Here is a 17,938-nt window from a genome sequence, read left to right on the forward strand (position 1 = left end):
CAAGAACTATAAGAAAAACATTTTTCACTGCTAACGGCAAAATCATTCTAAGGCAACCACCACGTCCACTCAGACATTAGCTTCTTCAACCTGATGTAGTAGCCTGTATCACTCATAAGAGAAACTGTAACAATTCTGTAACTCACAGAACCTAAACTCGATAGGAAGACCGTCCTCTATAAAATCCAACCAATCTCATAAATTTTTATATTCACTGTTATTGTGAATGAATCAACACAGGGAATATTTCCAAGATGTTAACATAGGGAATATTTCCAAATTTCAATAAAATGACAAAATGATTTTTAAGTGTTAGATAATTAAGTATCCATCTTTTTTAAAAGTTCATCATTTGCTTTGTAACTTAACTTTCATTATCTGAGCAAACGGCCAAAGGTCAAAGATAATTTTAAGATCTATAGATAAATGTTTATATTTAGAAAACCCTTCTAACTTTACCTTCATAATTAGTGACAGGTTTGGAGATCAAGTCAAAAAAGAAATAGTATTTCCCAAATAAAGTCATTAAAGCTAGTCACCATGACATATTCAAGAACACAGTATTACTCATTTCTAAGATTTAGATATTTTTCAAGATTATCTATAAAATTAACATTCACTTTTACAAATTTGGCTTTTATGCCAAAAATTCAGAAATCTCATAGTTCAGTAAACTTGATAGTAACCACTTTAGAATTTATGGGGGGGGGGAAGTGAACTAAATTTCACATTACATGAAGCCCATCATCAGAGGAATTATCAGGTTATTTAATACGTGAGCCTCCAAGAAATTTTCATCTATCTGATAGAAAATGTGATCCCTTTCATCTTAACCCGAGTCTGCCTCTGCCACAGCAGTTAAAGCACTACATTGCAGATTCCTATTTCATTTCTCTCTCCATACATGTCTCCTTAAGTACTAGGCCACACCTTAATTCATTTTTGTATCTGCAACACCCAGGTAAGGGACGGATTTCAAAAAAAAAAAAAAAGTCTGCTGAAAACTAAGTCGGAGACAAAAACAGTTTTGCTAAAACTATACAAGTCATAGCCTATTAATTCTATAGTATTAGTCACAACCAACACTTTTTCAATGACATAGAACAGGGATGCCCAAGTGGCTCAGTCGGTTAAGCATCCCACTCTGGACTTTGGCTCACGTCATGATTTCAGTGTTGTGAGATCAAGCCCCACCTCGGGCTCCCTACTCAGCAAACAGTCTGGTTGAGATTCTCTCTCTCTCCCTTTCACCCTCTGACCCTCCGCCTGCCTACACATGCGCACATGCTTTCTCTCTCTAAAATACGTAAATCTTTAAAATAAAGAAATGACACAAGGGGAAAACAGTAGATTATGCCACAGGTAAGTAACACAGGTGTTACTTAATGAAGCTTTCATTTCAGCTGTTTAGTTATATAAAAACGTATGTACAAAACAATATCTCAGGGCACCTGAGTGGCTCAGTAGGTTGAGCCTCTGCCTTTGGCTCAGGTCATGGTCTTGGGGTCCTGGGATCGGGCCCCGCATCAGGCTCTCTGCTCAGCAGGGAAGAGAAAAATTTTCTCTTCACAGGTAACATTCTAAAAATTTGATACAAACACCTCTTTCTGCTCACATTTATACCATTTTTTCTGATTTACAGTCAGAATATATGTACCTGTCCTTCAATAAATAACTGTATTAGCAATCAAAGAGACTCCTGATTCACAAAATCAAAGATATCACTTTGAAATTCCTCTTATTACTACTTTCTCCAATGCTTTAAACATCCACTGATAAGTGACTAAAAATTTTGTATATTCCAATTTGGACAACTTGACCCACATCTGTAGTACCATGTGGCATATCTTATGACATTCAGTTAATACATTTTAATAAGAAAATCAAAGGTTATTAGTCCTTGAATAAAAGTGAAATGTAAAAAATAAGAGACTCTCATGTCCTTTACCACCGTAAAATGAATACATTTTTCTATAACCTAAAAACAAACTTGGGATTTTCTAACTCCGATCTTACTTTTACTGTCCCTAATTACTATCATTCTCTTACAAGAGCCACTTATTCTCTACCCGCTTCCCCTGTTCATTTTTCTTCGAAAACAACAACATAAATGTTTTTTGAAGATACCTCTCCTAAACTTATCACCCTTCAAAATTTAGACAAATTTACACTAGCCTATGAAACAACTTATATAGGACATCACCAAACACAAGTCCACATATTAAGTCTTAGCAATGACAGAGAACCTGAATCAAGTATTTAGAAGACACTAAGCAGCTTTCTCATTTTCCCTTATCCTCACCTTAGACTTTTATCCCGTTTATTCTAGCGCAAATGACCTAGATCTACAAGGGGAGTAATGGAGAGATTATTCTAACTAAGGACTTTAAAATATTGTGTAAAACTACAGGCAGTGGAAGTTCCTTTGCTATGTACACTAAATTGTATCTAGACCTAGAGTCAGCTGGCTGGGAAACGAACCTAGGAGGGCCTTTTTGTCTTTAACATCAGTTTAACAACAGTATCACTGTATGCATTAGATGCTTGATTTTATTCATATTTACAGGAAAAGTTAAAAATACCCTGGGTAGAGGGGCACCTGGGTGGCTCAGCTGGACAAGCACAGGCCTCCTGAATTTCCACTCAGGTCATGATCTAAAGGTTGTGACTGAGCCCTGTGTCCAGCTCTGCACTGAACATGGAGCCTGCTTAAGATGCTCTCTCTTTCCCCTCCTCTCTCTCTCACACACACACAAAAAATTCCCTAGGAAGATTATTTCAAGTATTTAAACAAAATTTAAAATAATTAAGACTACTCACTTTGGAAGGTAGTCACAATATACCAATTATCAGTCATAACATCATTCACCATAGAGGGGATCAGGCCCAAGGTACTCTGACCGGCTAGTAATACCACTTACAGACATATTTCTGTCACAAGAGCAAAATCAACTACCATTCCTGAAGCAAGCAGTTTCTAATCTGTAAAACTTCATATCCTTTGTAAATGAACTACACTTACATATGTAATGAGAAGATGGAATTGTAATCACTGAGATCCATTCCAACTTCAAAACTCTGAATTATAGATTTTTCTTTGAACTAGAAAAAAAATGTTAAAAGAAAATCTGTTGGGCCCTTCAGATGAAATGCTATTATTCTACCAACCACCCTACACTTACCCTTCTTTAAAGACTGCTCATTATAAATGTCATCAAAAGTTCATTTTATAATATGACTAATTGCTGTAACAACAAAAAGAGAGCTAATATCTTTCAGATTAAAATCTAAACAGAAAAAGCTCATCTAATTACTGACTTACAGATCTTACCAAACTACTAAATCACTGCATATCAATATTTATTAAACAATCTAACAAAGGTAAATATTTTTCTGTTCAAAATTCCTTTCACCTAACAATTCACTAGTTCCCAACTTAAACCAATGAACACTATTTCTCTGTGCATTACCTATTTTAAAGTATTTTTAAGTTCTTCATTTAAGTTGTCAGAATTCTGTTAATTTTCTTTCATTTAGAAAACTATTTTTTAAAAAATAGCAAGTCTAAATTTTTATTTAAATAACAAATGCTTTCAATTAAACAAAATTCACTACTGAAACCATTTGGTGCCATTATATAAAGTCAGAAAAGATACTTTTTCTTGCTTCCTTTTAGATGGAATTTGAAATAATCCCAAACTAAATGAAATTTAATTATGTTTTTCAGAGAGTACTTTGATCTGACTTGAGACAATATTCTCATCCAAAACTTAAGATTCCCAAACAACTATTACTTAAACTCTCTTCTTCCTAGGATCCACAGTCCTTAATAAATCCTCTTTCTAGTATTTATCATAATGTACCCTCAGGACACCAGTTCCAAAAAGAAAAGAAAGAAAAAAGGCATTCCTCTACCAATAATTTTCAGAAAATACTCATTTAAACCAACTTAGCTTCCTTTAGCACATACTGGATATTTAACATGTCACCACGTGCTGAATTCACAAAAGAACATGCAGCACTTCCCTGACTACTTTATTCCCAGACTACCTCAGGAGGCCAGTATTACACGGAATACACTTTGCAAACACTTTTCCCTACAGCCTCCCTCAATTCAGAGTTAAACTGGCAGATCTTCAATTTCTCCCACCCAATATAAGATTGTTAGGAACTTTCAAGCTATTAGAGCAAAAGCAAATAGAGAGAAAGATGAAGGGCAAAAAGCCACGCCATCCATATAGGACAAGACATGCTAGCAACTCATTTCTAGTTCAGAGCTTAGACTCACCAGTTCTATAAATCACACATTCACTAATTCCAGGTAAACTCCCTTTCTCCAGGCACCTAAACCCAACACAATCACCAAAAGACACACAGAATGGCATAATAAAAAGTGCAGGTTGGGGCGCCTGGGCGGCTCAGTGGGTTAATCCTCTGCCTTCGGCTCAGGTCACGATCCCAGGGGTCCTAGGACTGAGCCCCGCCATCGCCATCGCCATCGGGCTCTCTGCTCCATGGGGAGCCTGCTTCCCCCCTCTCTCTGCCTGCCTCTCTGCTTACTTGTGATCACTCTCTCTCTGTTAAATAAATAAAATAAAATCTTAAAAAAAAGAGCAGGTCAAGCATATCCAAATGTACTAGTAAAACAAAATAAAAGCCAAACTAAACATGCACAGTTTAAAAAAATAAAGTTAAAACAGAAGTTAAGAGGCAAAATACTGGAATGGGGGATGGTAAGGAATAAGTCCAGAAAAACTAAAAATATGCAATAAGCAGAGCAATCTCTCACATGAATCCATAACTAAACAGAAGTATGAAGGCAGATAAAAGGGGGAAAAAAGCTAAGTTGTAAAAAGAAAAGCCTTAAATGGGTCTCCCATTATCAACAGGATGGAATCTTTTTCCAGGAAGTTAAAGCTTTCTATGGAAGAGATATAGAATAATTTACTTCTTTCTCCTACTCAGAATGTCCTCACATTCAAGGATAGTGTTCCCTGTGCTACTAATGCTACTACTCCCTTAAACTTTTCTCCACTTCAATCCTACCTATCCTGTAAAAGTTGAAATTTTACCTCTTTTCCTGAAACATTCCATAATCTCCCCAGCCTAATGTGATCTTAGCACCAGTCTTTCAACCTTTCTTGGCTCTATTTCTTTATTACTTTCTTTCTATACTATCTACCTCACTACTCAGACAACTTGAAAGGTAAGGAATGAATTCGAAGCTTTGCTGCATACCTCGTATGTCACACATAGTATGCATTCAAATTTTCTTGTGACTAGAATAAAAAATTTCAAATAAATGTCATTAAATAAGTGAAATATGCAACTCTGACATTACTCAAAAATTAAATATCACATAATAGTAATCATTTTCTACTGGAATGCAGTATAAAAATGCTGATTTCCAATTAATTAACTACATTACAAAAATAAAAGAGCCTGGTACTCACAGGGCCATTACAATATTTAATAACATAAGGCTTTTTAAACAGTAAGTAATTAAGTTCTGAAACATCTGATATTTCATCACACAAGCTTACTGAAAACAAAGTGATAGGTCGAATAGAATAGTTAAGTAAACTATAATATACCTCTGTAAAATGACCTGTTAACATAAAACCACAAGGTCAAAGAATATGAAATGGCAGGGGAACATGGTCCTGATGTAATTTACTTAAACACAGACAGCACTAGAGTAGAGTCACAATTCGGTTTTATCCATAAATCAAGACGGGGAAAAAAGTCCAAAAGAGAATGTGCCAAAATATCAAGAGTGATTAGCACTGAATTATGGGTAATTTTTACTTCTTAATTGATACATTTTAGTTCTTTTCCGTAAGATGAAGAATACTTGTTAAAATAAAATGAATCTGTTTAATTCCTTATAACAACATATTTTACAATTTATGCTTTTCCTATACTCTAAAACGATTATGAGAAACAATATTTAAAATGTATACACAAAATTGGCCACAAGGAAAAACTTTCCCTGAAAAACAATACTTCAATTAAGGCTCACAGACAATATGCTATGACACCCCTCTGACCTCAATACCACCTTTCCTAGGACTCACAGACCAAAAAACGCAGTACTGCCAAAGGTGAACTGAAAATGTTTACATCTTCAATTCTCTACATAAATTCAATTTATGTTATGAATAACAAAAAAAAAAAAAAAGAACACTGGGGAGAAAGAAGTAAAATGCAAGTTATTATCAGTTCTATTAAGGAATGTATCACCATTGATATCCTGTTCCCTGGTCTTCTACATATAAACATGTCTGAGTTCAATTTCAATTGATTAAGGAAGTAAAATACTTTACAACTGATAGAGCAATTTAAAAAAAGCTCCGAATAACAAGTTGGAAAATATAATTTAAATGTGTTATTAAAAAAACACATACTTCCAAATCATATCTAAGAAGGAACTTAAATCAGCAGTATTTCTTATTTAACAACTGCAAGCTAGATTTTAAAATACGTAATATTTACCTTAAAAAAAAAACTGACAAGGAATGCTATAAACTATAATAAAGTGAGATAAGATTACCTTTTTACTGCTGATAATTTTTTATTACCATAATAAAACTATAATCCCCTAAAGAACTTTCTCTTCATATAACATGAAATAGTAAACTAGGGCACAGATTTTTTTTTTTCCTGATTTACATTAGTAAACAAATAAACTGCCTGGTTAAAAACTTTAGAATTGAGAAGAAAATATACAAGTAGAATACTTTTCAACAGACTTGACCCAGCCCTGCACTAAAACAAACAAAAAAACCTTCAAACAACTACGCTATAAAGGAAGAAACTGTATTTCAGAATATTACTATACTTAATGGAATGTCCTAATCCAGTCACATTTTATAGTCAACATCTAACATATGGTCTCTCAAAAAAAAAAAAAAAAAAAAACTCTTTAAAGAAATATCACAACTGATTTACATGACTCTTCTAAATAATGAATATAATAATTGTTATTTCTCATATTCCTGAACAACTGTCCTCTTAACAATTTAAAGGAAAAAATTTCCTTTCTTGTAAGAGTTCAACAAATTTTAATCATTAAACACTGTCTTTTGTGTACTAATATCTCCATCTGCTGGAACAGAACTTTCTTACTATTAAAAGTTTGTAAGGAGAAAAACTTTGCAGTAGAGATTTTGCAACTACTTAGAAATAAAACCTTTTCATTGGTCACCATTTGAGGAAACTAGCAAACCAAGGCTTTACTCCAAGAACCACCAATAATTGATTAAGAATAAGCATTTATCTGGCTTTTCCAACAGTAACTATTTTCAGAGTAACAATATACTCCCTGCTGGTGAAAGAAAGCTTTACCTAACTATAGCAGGGGAATCAGTCTAGGACCACGCTAACCCAGATACCTGTCTCAGTTTCACCAATGGTGGAACCGGATGTGGGCCCCCAGCATGATACAAAATTAAGTGCATAGCATCACCTACGCATTTGTACTTGAACCTATTCATTCCTTTATACCTACGTTCCCAGGTACCAGACATACAGGGCGTAAAAGAACAATTCCAGTGATCAAGGAAGTTATGGCAGTGCCATAAAAAAGAATGGTTCTAAATTAAAAAGACATAAAGTCCTAACAACCAAATTCAATGAGTGGGATCATGCATGAGTCAGACTCTGGTTTGGGTAAGCCAGTTATAAAAAATATTTTGGGGATAACAACAAAAACCTGAATATGGACTGGTTATTACATTAAGTATAGGACTGATCTATTTTATTCAGTGTGATGCTGCTATATAGGAAAATGCTAGTGTTTGAAGAGATACATGAACATATAGAAATGAAGGTCAAGACATCTCTAATTTACCTAAAATAATCAACATTTAAAAATGCAATTAAATAAAAACAAAGTAAAATAGATGAAAATAATGAAGTTCTCAAAAATCTTTGTACTTGATAACACACCTAGATTCAACAATATCAAATGAGTGAGGTTTGGACAAAACTTCCTTGAACTCAAACCAATTCAAGGACTTCTAAGATCCCCTCAACCAAAGAATTTCTCCAATTCTCTTTAATTTACATATAAGCTTAATTCTAAGTAACCAAAATTTTGGTTGACAGCTATACAAATGAGCCCCACATGTTCTCTATACCTCAGGATTAATGTAAGAACGAACTTAAGGGTAAGAAAAAAATTTTTGTTTATGTTTATTTTTAGTTAAAAAAACATTTGTTTAAAAACTCTAAAGAGTTTAAACCTAAATCTATATAGCTCACGATATGTTTTTATTCAATGTTTTGAGAAAATATTTTAAAATTTTAAAGTATTTAAAAGTTACCTAACCATTTACCTTAACTATTCACAATGCCTCCAATTTCTACTTCCTCAGACCCACAGAGCCTACATTCTTGTTATAGATGTTCATTATGATACCTCAGAGAGTTCATTATCATACCCCAAAATAATCCAAGCCTTCCACTGATTCCTTACAAAGCTCTTAATAAAATGTATGCTGTTCATCCTGGCATTCAAGGCCCACCATAGTAGAGCCCAAACCTAGGCTGCTGGCTCTGCTCATAGCTCTCCTTCGCTCGCATTTGCCATTCCACCTAATTGAGTTTAAACACACTTTCCGAAAATCTTTCAATCTCCCATCACCACCGTTTTGACACTAGAGCACTTTCTCTTCTAGTGGAACATCCTCTACTCTCCCATTCACCTCACTAAATCCTACCATCTACTAATACCAAGTCAGATTCTAATGCTCTCAAAAGGACTTCCTGACTACCAGAATGCTAGTGAGTGATTCTCATGAACATAAAAACTAGTGGATACTCATGTGGATAAATTACCTTTTTTCTTTTCTTCTTAGATTCTCTACAAGCTGCCTTGCTTATCTCAATGTCCATCCTATCAAAAACAACGTAGGGGCGCCTGGGTGGCTCAGTGGGTTAAAGCCTCTCTGCCTTTGGCTCAGGTCATGATCCCAGGGTCCTGGGATCAAGCCCTGCGTGGGGCTCTTTGCCCCGCGGGGAGCCTGCTTCCTCCCCCCTCTCTCTCTGCCTGCCTCTCTGCCTACTTGTGATTTCTCTCTCTCTGTCAAATAAATAAAATCTTAAAAAAAAAAAACCTAAAAATATTGAAAGATATTAGATGATGCTACCTTACAGTCTGAGAAATTCTTTTGCATATGGTACCACCCTCCAGCTTCCAAATGTTTTAATTTGAAGTCAGCAGGGTAGTTAATAATTCCATTTACATATGAAGAATACGAGGTTCAGAGAGGCTAGGTATCTTGTCCAAGATCACCAAACTAGTTAACTGCAAACTCATGACTAAATCTCAGGTCTACTAAAGAATTCTTACTACTTGCAACATGGTCTTATTAGTATATGGACAGAAACACAAGTTAATTTTTATCTTTATGCTGGCTCACACATTCATACATGTATACACACACACGCTTATTCCACAGTTGACACCTGAAGACCTGTCCTAACCACTAGAGCATCACTGCAACAATGATGGTAGCAGCAACAATGGTAAGAATTAGATACAGTTAATTTCCAAAATACCTTTTATTTGGCTTCGGTGTGAAATTTTATTTCTTAGAAAGTTTATTTACCTACCATGAAGTAATACTCTTCAAATATACTTGAAGAATCAGCTGATACTCCAGATCCGGCTATCAGGAATGGAGCGCAGCAGCTGCCCAGGGCAGCTCCCACTTCCGTCCATCATCCTCCACCTCCAGTCACTCTTCAGAGCTGCTACCTCTGCTATTAACCACTAACGTCAAAGCGAACCAAGTGTACATTCCTGACTTGAGTCACCAAGCAACAGTAAACCTTTATATTAAATCTTCCAGGGGCGCCTGGGTAGCTCAGTGGAGCTGCCTTCAGCTCGGGTCACGGTCCCGGGGTTCTGGGATCGAGCCCCGCATCGGGCTCCCTGCTCAGCAGGAAGCCTGCTTCCCCCGCCCCGCCTGCCACCCTGCCTACTTGTGATCTGTCAAATCAATCAATCAGTCAATCAATCTTCCAGTAAGAAAGGTTAGATTTCCTCTTGAGTGGTTTTTAAAAATAGTAACTACATTAATAATAATATCAGCAATAATAATACCAGTAGTAATACTAAATACACACTGGGTTTGTACCTTTTAAAGAGTTAAGGCTCTATCCTATTGTTATTAAGAACTTTAAGTAAGAGTGCCTGGGCGGCTTAGTGGGTTAAGGGTCTGCTTTTGGCTCAGGCCATGATCTCAGGAGCCTGAGATTGAGTCCTGCACTGGGCTTTCTGCTCAGCAGGAAATCTACTTCTCCCTCTCACTCTATGCTTGCCCTCTCTTTCTCAAATAAGTAAATAAAATCTTAATAAATAAATAAATAAATAAATAAATGAATAGTTTAAGTGAATGAGCTGAAATCCTCTAAACACCTTTTCTTTCTCATTTCTAGCATCTTAACTATCACAAAAATTTAGCTCCAAGAATCTGACCAGTATTTGCCCAAGTCCAACATACCACAGAATTAACACTACTCCCATTTACTTTTTTTTTTTTCTTCATGTTCACAACCTAAGGCAACACAGCCAACTTCTTAACACGTGGAACTATTCCAGGTTTTTCTTCTCCAGTTCCACTTATTCAGTGACACATTCACCAAAAAGATCAGAAGACAGAACTGAGGATCTACTCCAACTCTGACACTACCTTCCCTTATGATGTGGACAAGTCACAACCTCCAGACCTCAGTTTTTGCACCTATAGTACGACGATTTCCATTTACTCCCAGGTCCCTCACCTGAGAGGGCTCCCAGGTCCCAGCTCTGAAATTCCATGATCTTTTGATATTATTACTATTGTTTTCCCTACACTAAATGGCATCCAAGAAATGTTTTCCATTTTTTCTGGTTTTTTTCATATATACACCTCCTCAAATACTCTTTGTAAAACCATTCTGAGTGCCTGTATTATGACACTAACAATTAAGGAAAATAAAAATTTCAGAATTTCATAAAACTTTGCTTTTTTACCAGCACTTTCCTAATACTCTTAAATGTAGTAAATATATATATATACGTTATATATTTTTATTAGACTTTCCTATAGATTTTAAACTCTTAAGTTAGCTTAAAAGCCCCAAGTTTCCAATAATCTGTAACTGACCCGATCTTTACAACTTGTCCTGCATGAAAGCCAAAACCAAGGTGTTTACTTAGGACCTGCTAATAAGATCCTTTTCCACTATTAATACACAATCATTTCAATCCTGGGGCCAAGCAGATATTTCATTACTTCAAAAATCATCCTTGTTCTGAAACTTCACCAGCCCTAGCACCCAAAATCTGAAGGATTTAGGGCCAGCTCACATTCACTGCATGTCTCCCTCTATATACATCCATGCCTACACATGTGTGCACACACAAGCCCTTTCCTTATTACCATGGTCATATACATGGGACCACTTTATGGATTTAACTACATTTTGATATTTTTTTCTGACACCTCAGCACCCTTGAAAAAGCATCCAAACTGACATTATCATAAATAATGTGATAGAAATATGAGAATAAACTGATTCATTTCACAAGTTGCAAAATTCAGTTTAATAAACATGTAGGTTAGAATCACTATACAAGGCAACATTATGAACATAAAATGTTGTTTATTTTGCTAGACTTGATAGGACTGCTGGAATTTCAAACTAGAGCGGCTGCTTCAAGAAACTGAAAAAATGAACCACTAAGTACAATCATTTGCTTGTTAATTACAAGAATTTTGGATAAGCCACTTATCTTCTACAAGTTATATATCTGTTAAAAATTCATGACTGATTTACTTTACAACACTGTTACGGCTAAAGCAGTAGAGTAGACTGCTTTTAAGAGGGTTAAATTAGCTGAAAACTTAGATTGTCAGTCTTCTAAGTAAAGGCACTTAAAAATTAGCTTAAAGAAACACCTGTGTTTAAAAAATTACTATTTGTGTTACATAACTGTAACTGCCGCATAAATTTATGCTCTGCTTTCTTCTAAACTAAAACCACTTAAATAGTCCTTATTTATCCTGAACACATCAGAGCAGCACTCAGGGACCTGGAATCTTTCCCATATACTGTGTTTTACTGAGTACAAGACCTACATATCAGCTACATGTTGACTTTTAGAGGTAACTGACCAGGGAAAAGGTTTACCTACATAATTCCATAAACACCAAAACTTTTAAGAGCTGCAATAAGCACTGACAGCTTCTCTCTGCTTACCGATTGATAGATATGATTGATAGATAAACTTCGTATAAGGACTGGCTGAAAACTACTGCCCAAGTAAAGCAATTTTACCTTTCTAATTCTCATTCACACCAAAGGTACTGAAGTAAAATGAAGATAAAAGCTTGCTAAGAACAAGCACTGCAAGTAATATTTTAAAATCTCTAAAAAATATCATTAAAAAAATACACATACCTTTATTCTAATTGCCCAAAACTATCACCAATTATTACATAACTGGCTTAATCCCGTATTTTAAATAAACAGAAATCAAGAGGATAACAATGTCAACCTATTTATTAATTCACCAAACATCTGAGAGTGAGTGTACCAGGGAATGAAGTGGGCACTTTCAAGGAACTAATTCTAATAAGGGTAGGCAAACACAAGAAGAGATAGTATTACAACATGAAGTATGATGATAACTACAGACATTAATACTTAACACACAATGGACTATATTTACAGTCAATTTTCATAACACAAAACAAAATGCATTCACTAAGAAAAGCTTAATGCCATGTTTGCTTCCTATTAAATGAAAAAAAAGAAGCTAGCTATTTGGGCCCCAAAACTGAAATGCCAGTTTTTAAAAAGCATTCCCTAACAGTGCCCATGAAGGGGAAAAACACAGTATCTTGACGTCCAAAAAAAAAAGGCGGGGGGGGGAGATCAGAAAAAATAATGAAGTCCTGTCAATCACAAAAATAAAAAATTGGTACATAATATAATTCTGACTTCTTGACATAGGCTCTTTCACTGTCCTGACCCTTTGGCACTAAAATAGATCCTTGGATATCTTCATAGTATCTGACATACTAATGGCAGAAAGTTGTTCAATGGACTCTCACTTAAGTTATCAAACGAATAAAACTCAAAAAAGGCACAGCATTTTCCATCTCCAACAAAGACAAGTTTCACTTGTAACTGCACCATCATAAATCAAATTGCATTAACTGTAATAAATTTCTCAAGTAAATTAAAAGATGTTCCAGTCAGATTTTTGAAAAAGCTGTTCCTAGGACCACACTGGTTTAATTCTCTTAAGGGCCAAAAAGGTCAAAAAAACAAAACAAAAAGCTTACATATCTAAATATATTGGCCTCAAAAAAGTGCAGGTAAAAAAGGTGCCCAATAAAGACGGTGTGTGGGTTTGTGTGTGCAGGGGGTTGGGGGGAGCACACTTGTCTTTTGTCACAGAAATCTAGTTCCTTTAAAAAGTAAACAAAACACCATTTTTTTTCTTATGAAAAACTGAGGCACTTTCCAATCAGCTTCAGGACAGTGACAAGTGAGGGGATAATAACAGATATATAATGTGTACAAAACATTAAAAACCCAAATTAACTTTTCACTTTATATTCTCAAAGCCACTTAAGAAAAGGTGCTCCTACCAAACACACCAGCAAGTGCGATTAGCAAAGAGACCTATTTCTATTAATTCAATCACATTTTATCCTTGGGAGTACAGCCTTTACTACAAAACATGTAAACTGAATAAAGTTAAGAAAAAGGAATCAACTTCTGCCTCACTGAATGTACATGTACGTTGAATATATACTCTGCCTAAAGGGAGTTAAGCTTCAGAAGTACAGAATGAATGCTGGATAAATGACCAAGGATACAAGTTATTTCCATTATTACTTTACAGAGCTGGTGACACCCCCTGGGTGAGGAGAAAAATAATGGAAGGACAACTGATTACAAATACCACGTCCTTCTCTCATCACTATTAATTCAAAGGGCTACTGTACAACTGCAAAATTTTTCTTTCTAAAGAACAGATTAATTACTTCAACTTAAGTAAATAAAATCTGTTTGTTAAAGAGACTGATTACTGTCAACAATGCTCCAGAGAAAAACGTTAAAATTTTAATAAACTCATAATAGCAAGTTCTCTTAATACCAACAAATAACCATATTAATTTTTGAAACAAAGTTTTCTGTAGACAAGGTTTCTCCTCTGCAAAAAAATTTTGAAGTTTAAGAAAACCAAAGGCATAAAATATTTTCAACATTGAATGAATAAATGGAAATAAACATTAACATGGAAAAATGTTAACAAGTGAAGCAAGTTTTCATTTAAAAAAATTTTCCCCCACATTTTTAAAGGAGGGAGAGAAAACTAAGGTCAGAAAGGAAATTTATTAATGCCCCCAAAAGACCATGAGAAAATGAAAATGCATTTTAAAATCAGAAATGCAGAATGTAGTCTTTAACATGTTTGCTCATTTTTTCTGAACCACACACTAATTTTTCAAATACTTACAGAAGATTTAAGCTAGCCTTACTTATAATACATACCATGCATTTTTAATTTTCCTATCAGCAGCTTTAACCTCCCTCTGCCTAAAAAATGAAAACTCAAAATCTGATTTTAAAATCCCTAGTTCTTCCCTTCCCCCCATCTGGAATTTTTAGTCTAACTAATTTCATTTCTGGCCTTCTCAATTCCAATTGCAATACTTTATAAAAACAGAATTTGCATTCAAGTACCGCTGTTGCATGACTTTCATTTTCATGACAAAGGAAGTTTTTTTTTAATTAAAAACTTGTGGTAACTGCTCTTTCCCATGGATGGTCCCAGTTTTCAGTTCGGAAACTTCTCTTCAGAAAACAGTTTAAGACTTTAAAACCCGGTTTTGTGTGTAATCATCTACTATCTCCAACGGAAGATTCTTAAAGTATTGAAAACAACTGAAATTACTCCGTTTATGTGAGTGGTTCAACCCAGAAAGCACTCACAACTTAAAAGCACTGTGAAGACACTTAGAAGAAAGTATGACAATTCCTACACCTCCTCCCTACCCCAGACAAAAAAATAAATCCAAAAACCAAAAAGAAAGTCCAGAGTCAAAATATAGGCTAAAGATTAACTTGGCATGGAACTGAAATGCTCAAACTAAAGCATTCAAGTTTTAATCAACTAAGAAAATAGAGCACACGTAAATCCCAAATTTGTAACTAGGCAAATAAAAGTTCTCAGACAAGCAAATTTTTTGAAATCTACGCTAAAAAGTATTTTAATAGGATTCTGAAATAATCATTCAAAATTTCTAATTATGAGAAAATACATCTACTCTAAGTCCAGTACCTTAACTTGGTTTAATTATCAACCTAAAACTTACAGCTTTATCTAAATTGAAGAAATTTTTCCACCAATCATATGGAAGAGAAAAAATGTAACTCCTAACCACAAACAGAAGTCATGATTAATCTGTTTTGGACAATGACAGGCCACAAAAGGGGCAAAGCAAGTTAACAAATTTTCAGAATAAAATCTGGCCTCCAAAAAAGCGATGCATTTCAAAAAACGTATTTTTCTTAAGTTAAATTAAGTTTATAATAAGGCTAACAATTAGAGGAAGCAGCTTATTCCACAGTAAGGAATAGCCCCTTTTCCTGTGTGTTTGTACTGGTCTGATTTAAAAAAAAAAAAACAATCAAACTTCCTAGTCATTATGCTGTCCATTTTAAACATCCCAGCTACCACAAAGAAGCAATCTTTACTTAGGCTGGGGAGTTGAAAAGGCTAAAATTCAAGATAGACCAAGATAAGGGATGGAGTAAACCACAATAAAAGAAAAAAAAATCATTTAGAATGTATCATCCTCAGCTAGTGATCTCCAAGTTTTAAAATGCAAATGGTTATGATTTCCAACTACAGAGGAATCAACAAAAAACCTTTGTTAAGAGATAATGACATAAGTGAAATTCTAGATTTGAAAGATTACAAATTACTGAAGCCAACATTAGAAACTTTAACAGAGAACAACTCCAAATTATCATTTAGAGATTTTAGATCAACATAAAAGTGAAGTGAGAAGCCTTTCAGAACTAATCAGAGAAACTCAAATTATGTATGTTTTTAAACAAAATACGCATAAAGAGAAAATACTTCCAATTTTTTATAACCTATGTCATTTGATTAAACTCAACATTTTAATATAAAGAATGCAACTTTACCCCTAAATATTGTGAGACCCATTTTCATTTTAATGTCTATGAAAGATTTCTTCTAAATAACTGTACTTAAAAAAGAAAACTTGAAAGAAATTCTTAGAAATACTACTAAAACTTTTAATTTTACCACAATATCCCAAGGCAAAAAAAGCATATTGTTTTTGAAATGTAACAAAATTGTTTCTATAATTTTAAAGAATGTGTTCTCAGTGTTTGCAAATACATTATGTATTATAAATATAACTCCACAAAATGACATATAAAATGATTTATTGTGATTTAAATTTCAACTAAATTTAATATAGATCCGATTATTGAGTACGTTATACACATTTTGCTCCAAACATTTCTCACGTTTAAAAAAAAAAAATAACTGGCGCCCCTTAGCGCTCACATTTGGAAATACTCAATTTAAGAGTCCCAGCAATTTTTTTTTTTTTTTTTTGACATTCCAGAAAGTTTTCTGCCTCCACAATCTTTCAAATGCCAACACAAATAGAAAAAGCAGAACCCCTTAAAGGGACAGCTCAAGTTTTTTCTGGAGCAATATGAAATAAACAGATTTGCTGTTTCAACAGTGAAAAAGCACATTCCAGTAAGGTTACTGCTGTTATGTTTAACATATGTAAGCAAAAGCCAGGAAGCAGTAATACCTAACAATTTCGTACTTTTAAAGTTGTTTCTATGACTTTCTTGACAACAAAAACTCCTGGGATTCTTCTTTAACCATCTTTAATCACGGAGACATTTCCGGTCTTTTGTTCTTCGGTGACATTCCAACTCTCTATGCTTCAGATTCCTTTTCCCTAGTTCTATAGGAAAGATTTCGAAATTCCTGTGAAAAATCTAAAATCCACTGGTCAATTCTGGCAGACAGTTTTCAGCTTCAAGTCCTCCGGTATCGCTTCTAAGAGAAAACCCCTGGCTACTCGATTTTCAAGACAGACTTTTTTGTTGGTCATTTTTCCCTCTCCAGGCGCTCGCAGAAATGCACAGCTCCGAGAATTCAGCAATCCAGAGCCACGCCACCAGAACTTGTTAAAGAAATTCCAGAGTTGGCCAAAATTAATCTTCTTGTCCTGCTTCGCAACGCTCAGCTCTCCACCAACGAAGCGTTGCAGAAACTTTTACTCGCGTCCACTCTCGCCCTCGCACACGTCCTCGGCTCCTGCGCGGCGAAGGCGGGCGGCGGCGTCCTCGGGCGGCAGCTCTCCGCCGGAGTTCTCTCCAGTCGGGACTGCGTCTACACTCGTCCTCGCGGTATTTCGTGCTCACACACCCCCCCCCGCCCGAAGTGAAGTTAAACTCCCGAACAGTTCTCGCTTCCCCAAACAAAAGGACAAAAAGTGCTTTCCGCTGTCATTTTGTCCTGGCCTCCGGCTAAATCAGCGCTACTTTCGCTCTCCTATGGAATTCCTTTAAATCACCCAGCCCCGCGCTACTCCCCTCGAGTGTCTGCGAGCTGCACAAACTCCAAAAAAGCAAAAGGCCCGCTGGATCCTCCACTTTGGGAACCGGCGGCGTCCTCCGGGAGAGACCCCTCCGGGAGCGCCCCGGGGCCGATGTCCTTCAGGCGCCCGCGGGGCGCGGGGCGGGCGAGGCCGGGCTCCTGTCGGGCAGGCCCGCGAAGCTCCCGGCCGTCGCGGTGCTCGCAGGCGCGGCTGGAAGCCGGGGCCGCGAGAGGGCTCGCCCTGCAGCCTTCCCCGGCGCACCAACT

The 17,938-nt window shown here is 35.7% G+C and overlaps 1 protein-coding gene across 6 annotated transcripts in view; it reads right to left on the bottom strand.

The window, feature by feature from the left end:
- The window catches only part of QKI (QKI, KH domain containing RNA binding), a 160,857-nt gene that overhangs the window by 142,397 nt on the left and 522 nt on the right, over positions 1-17,938 (bottom strand). The window lies entirely within an intron of this gene.

This window comes from Neovison vison, chromosome 1, assembly GCF_020171115.1.
Source record: "Neovison vison isolate M4711 chromosome 1, ASM_NN_V1, whole genome shotgun sequence".
Taxonomy (NCBI): Eukaryota; Metazoa; Chordata; class Mammalia; order Carnivora; family Mustelidae; genus Neogale; species Neogale vison.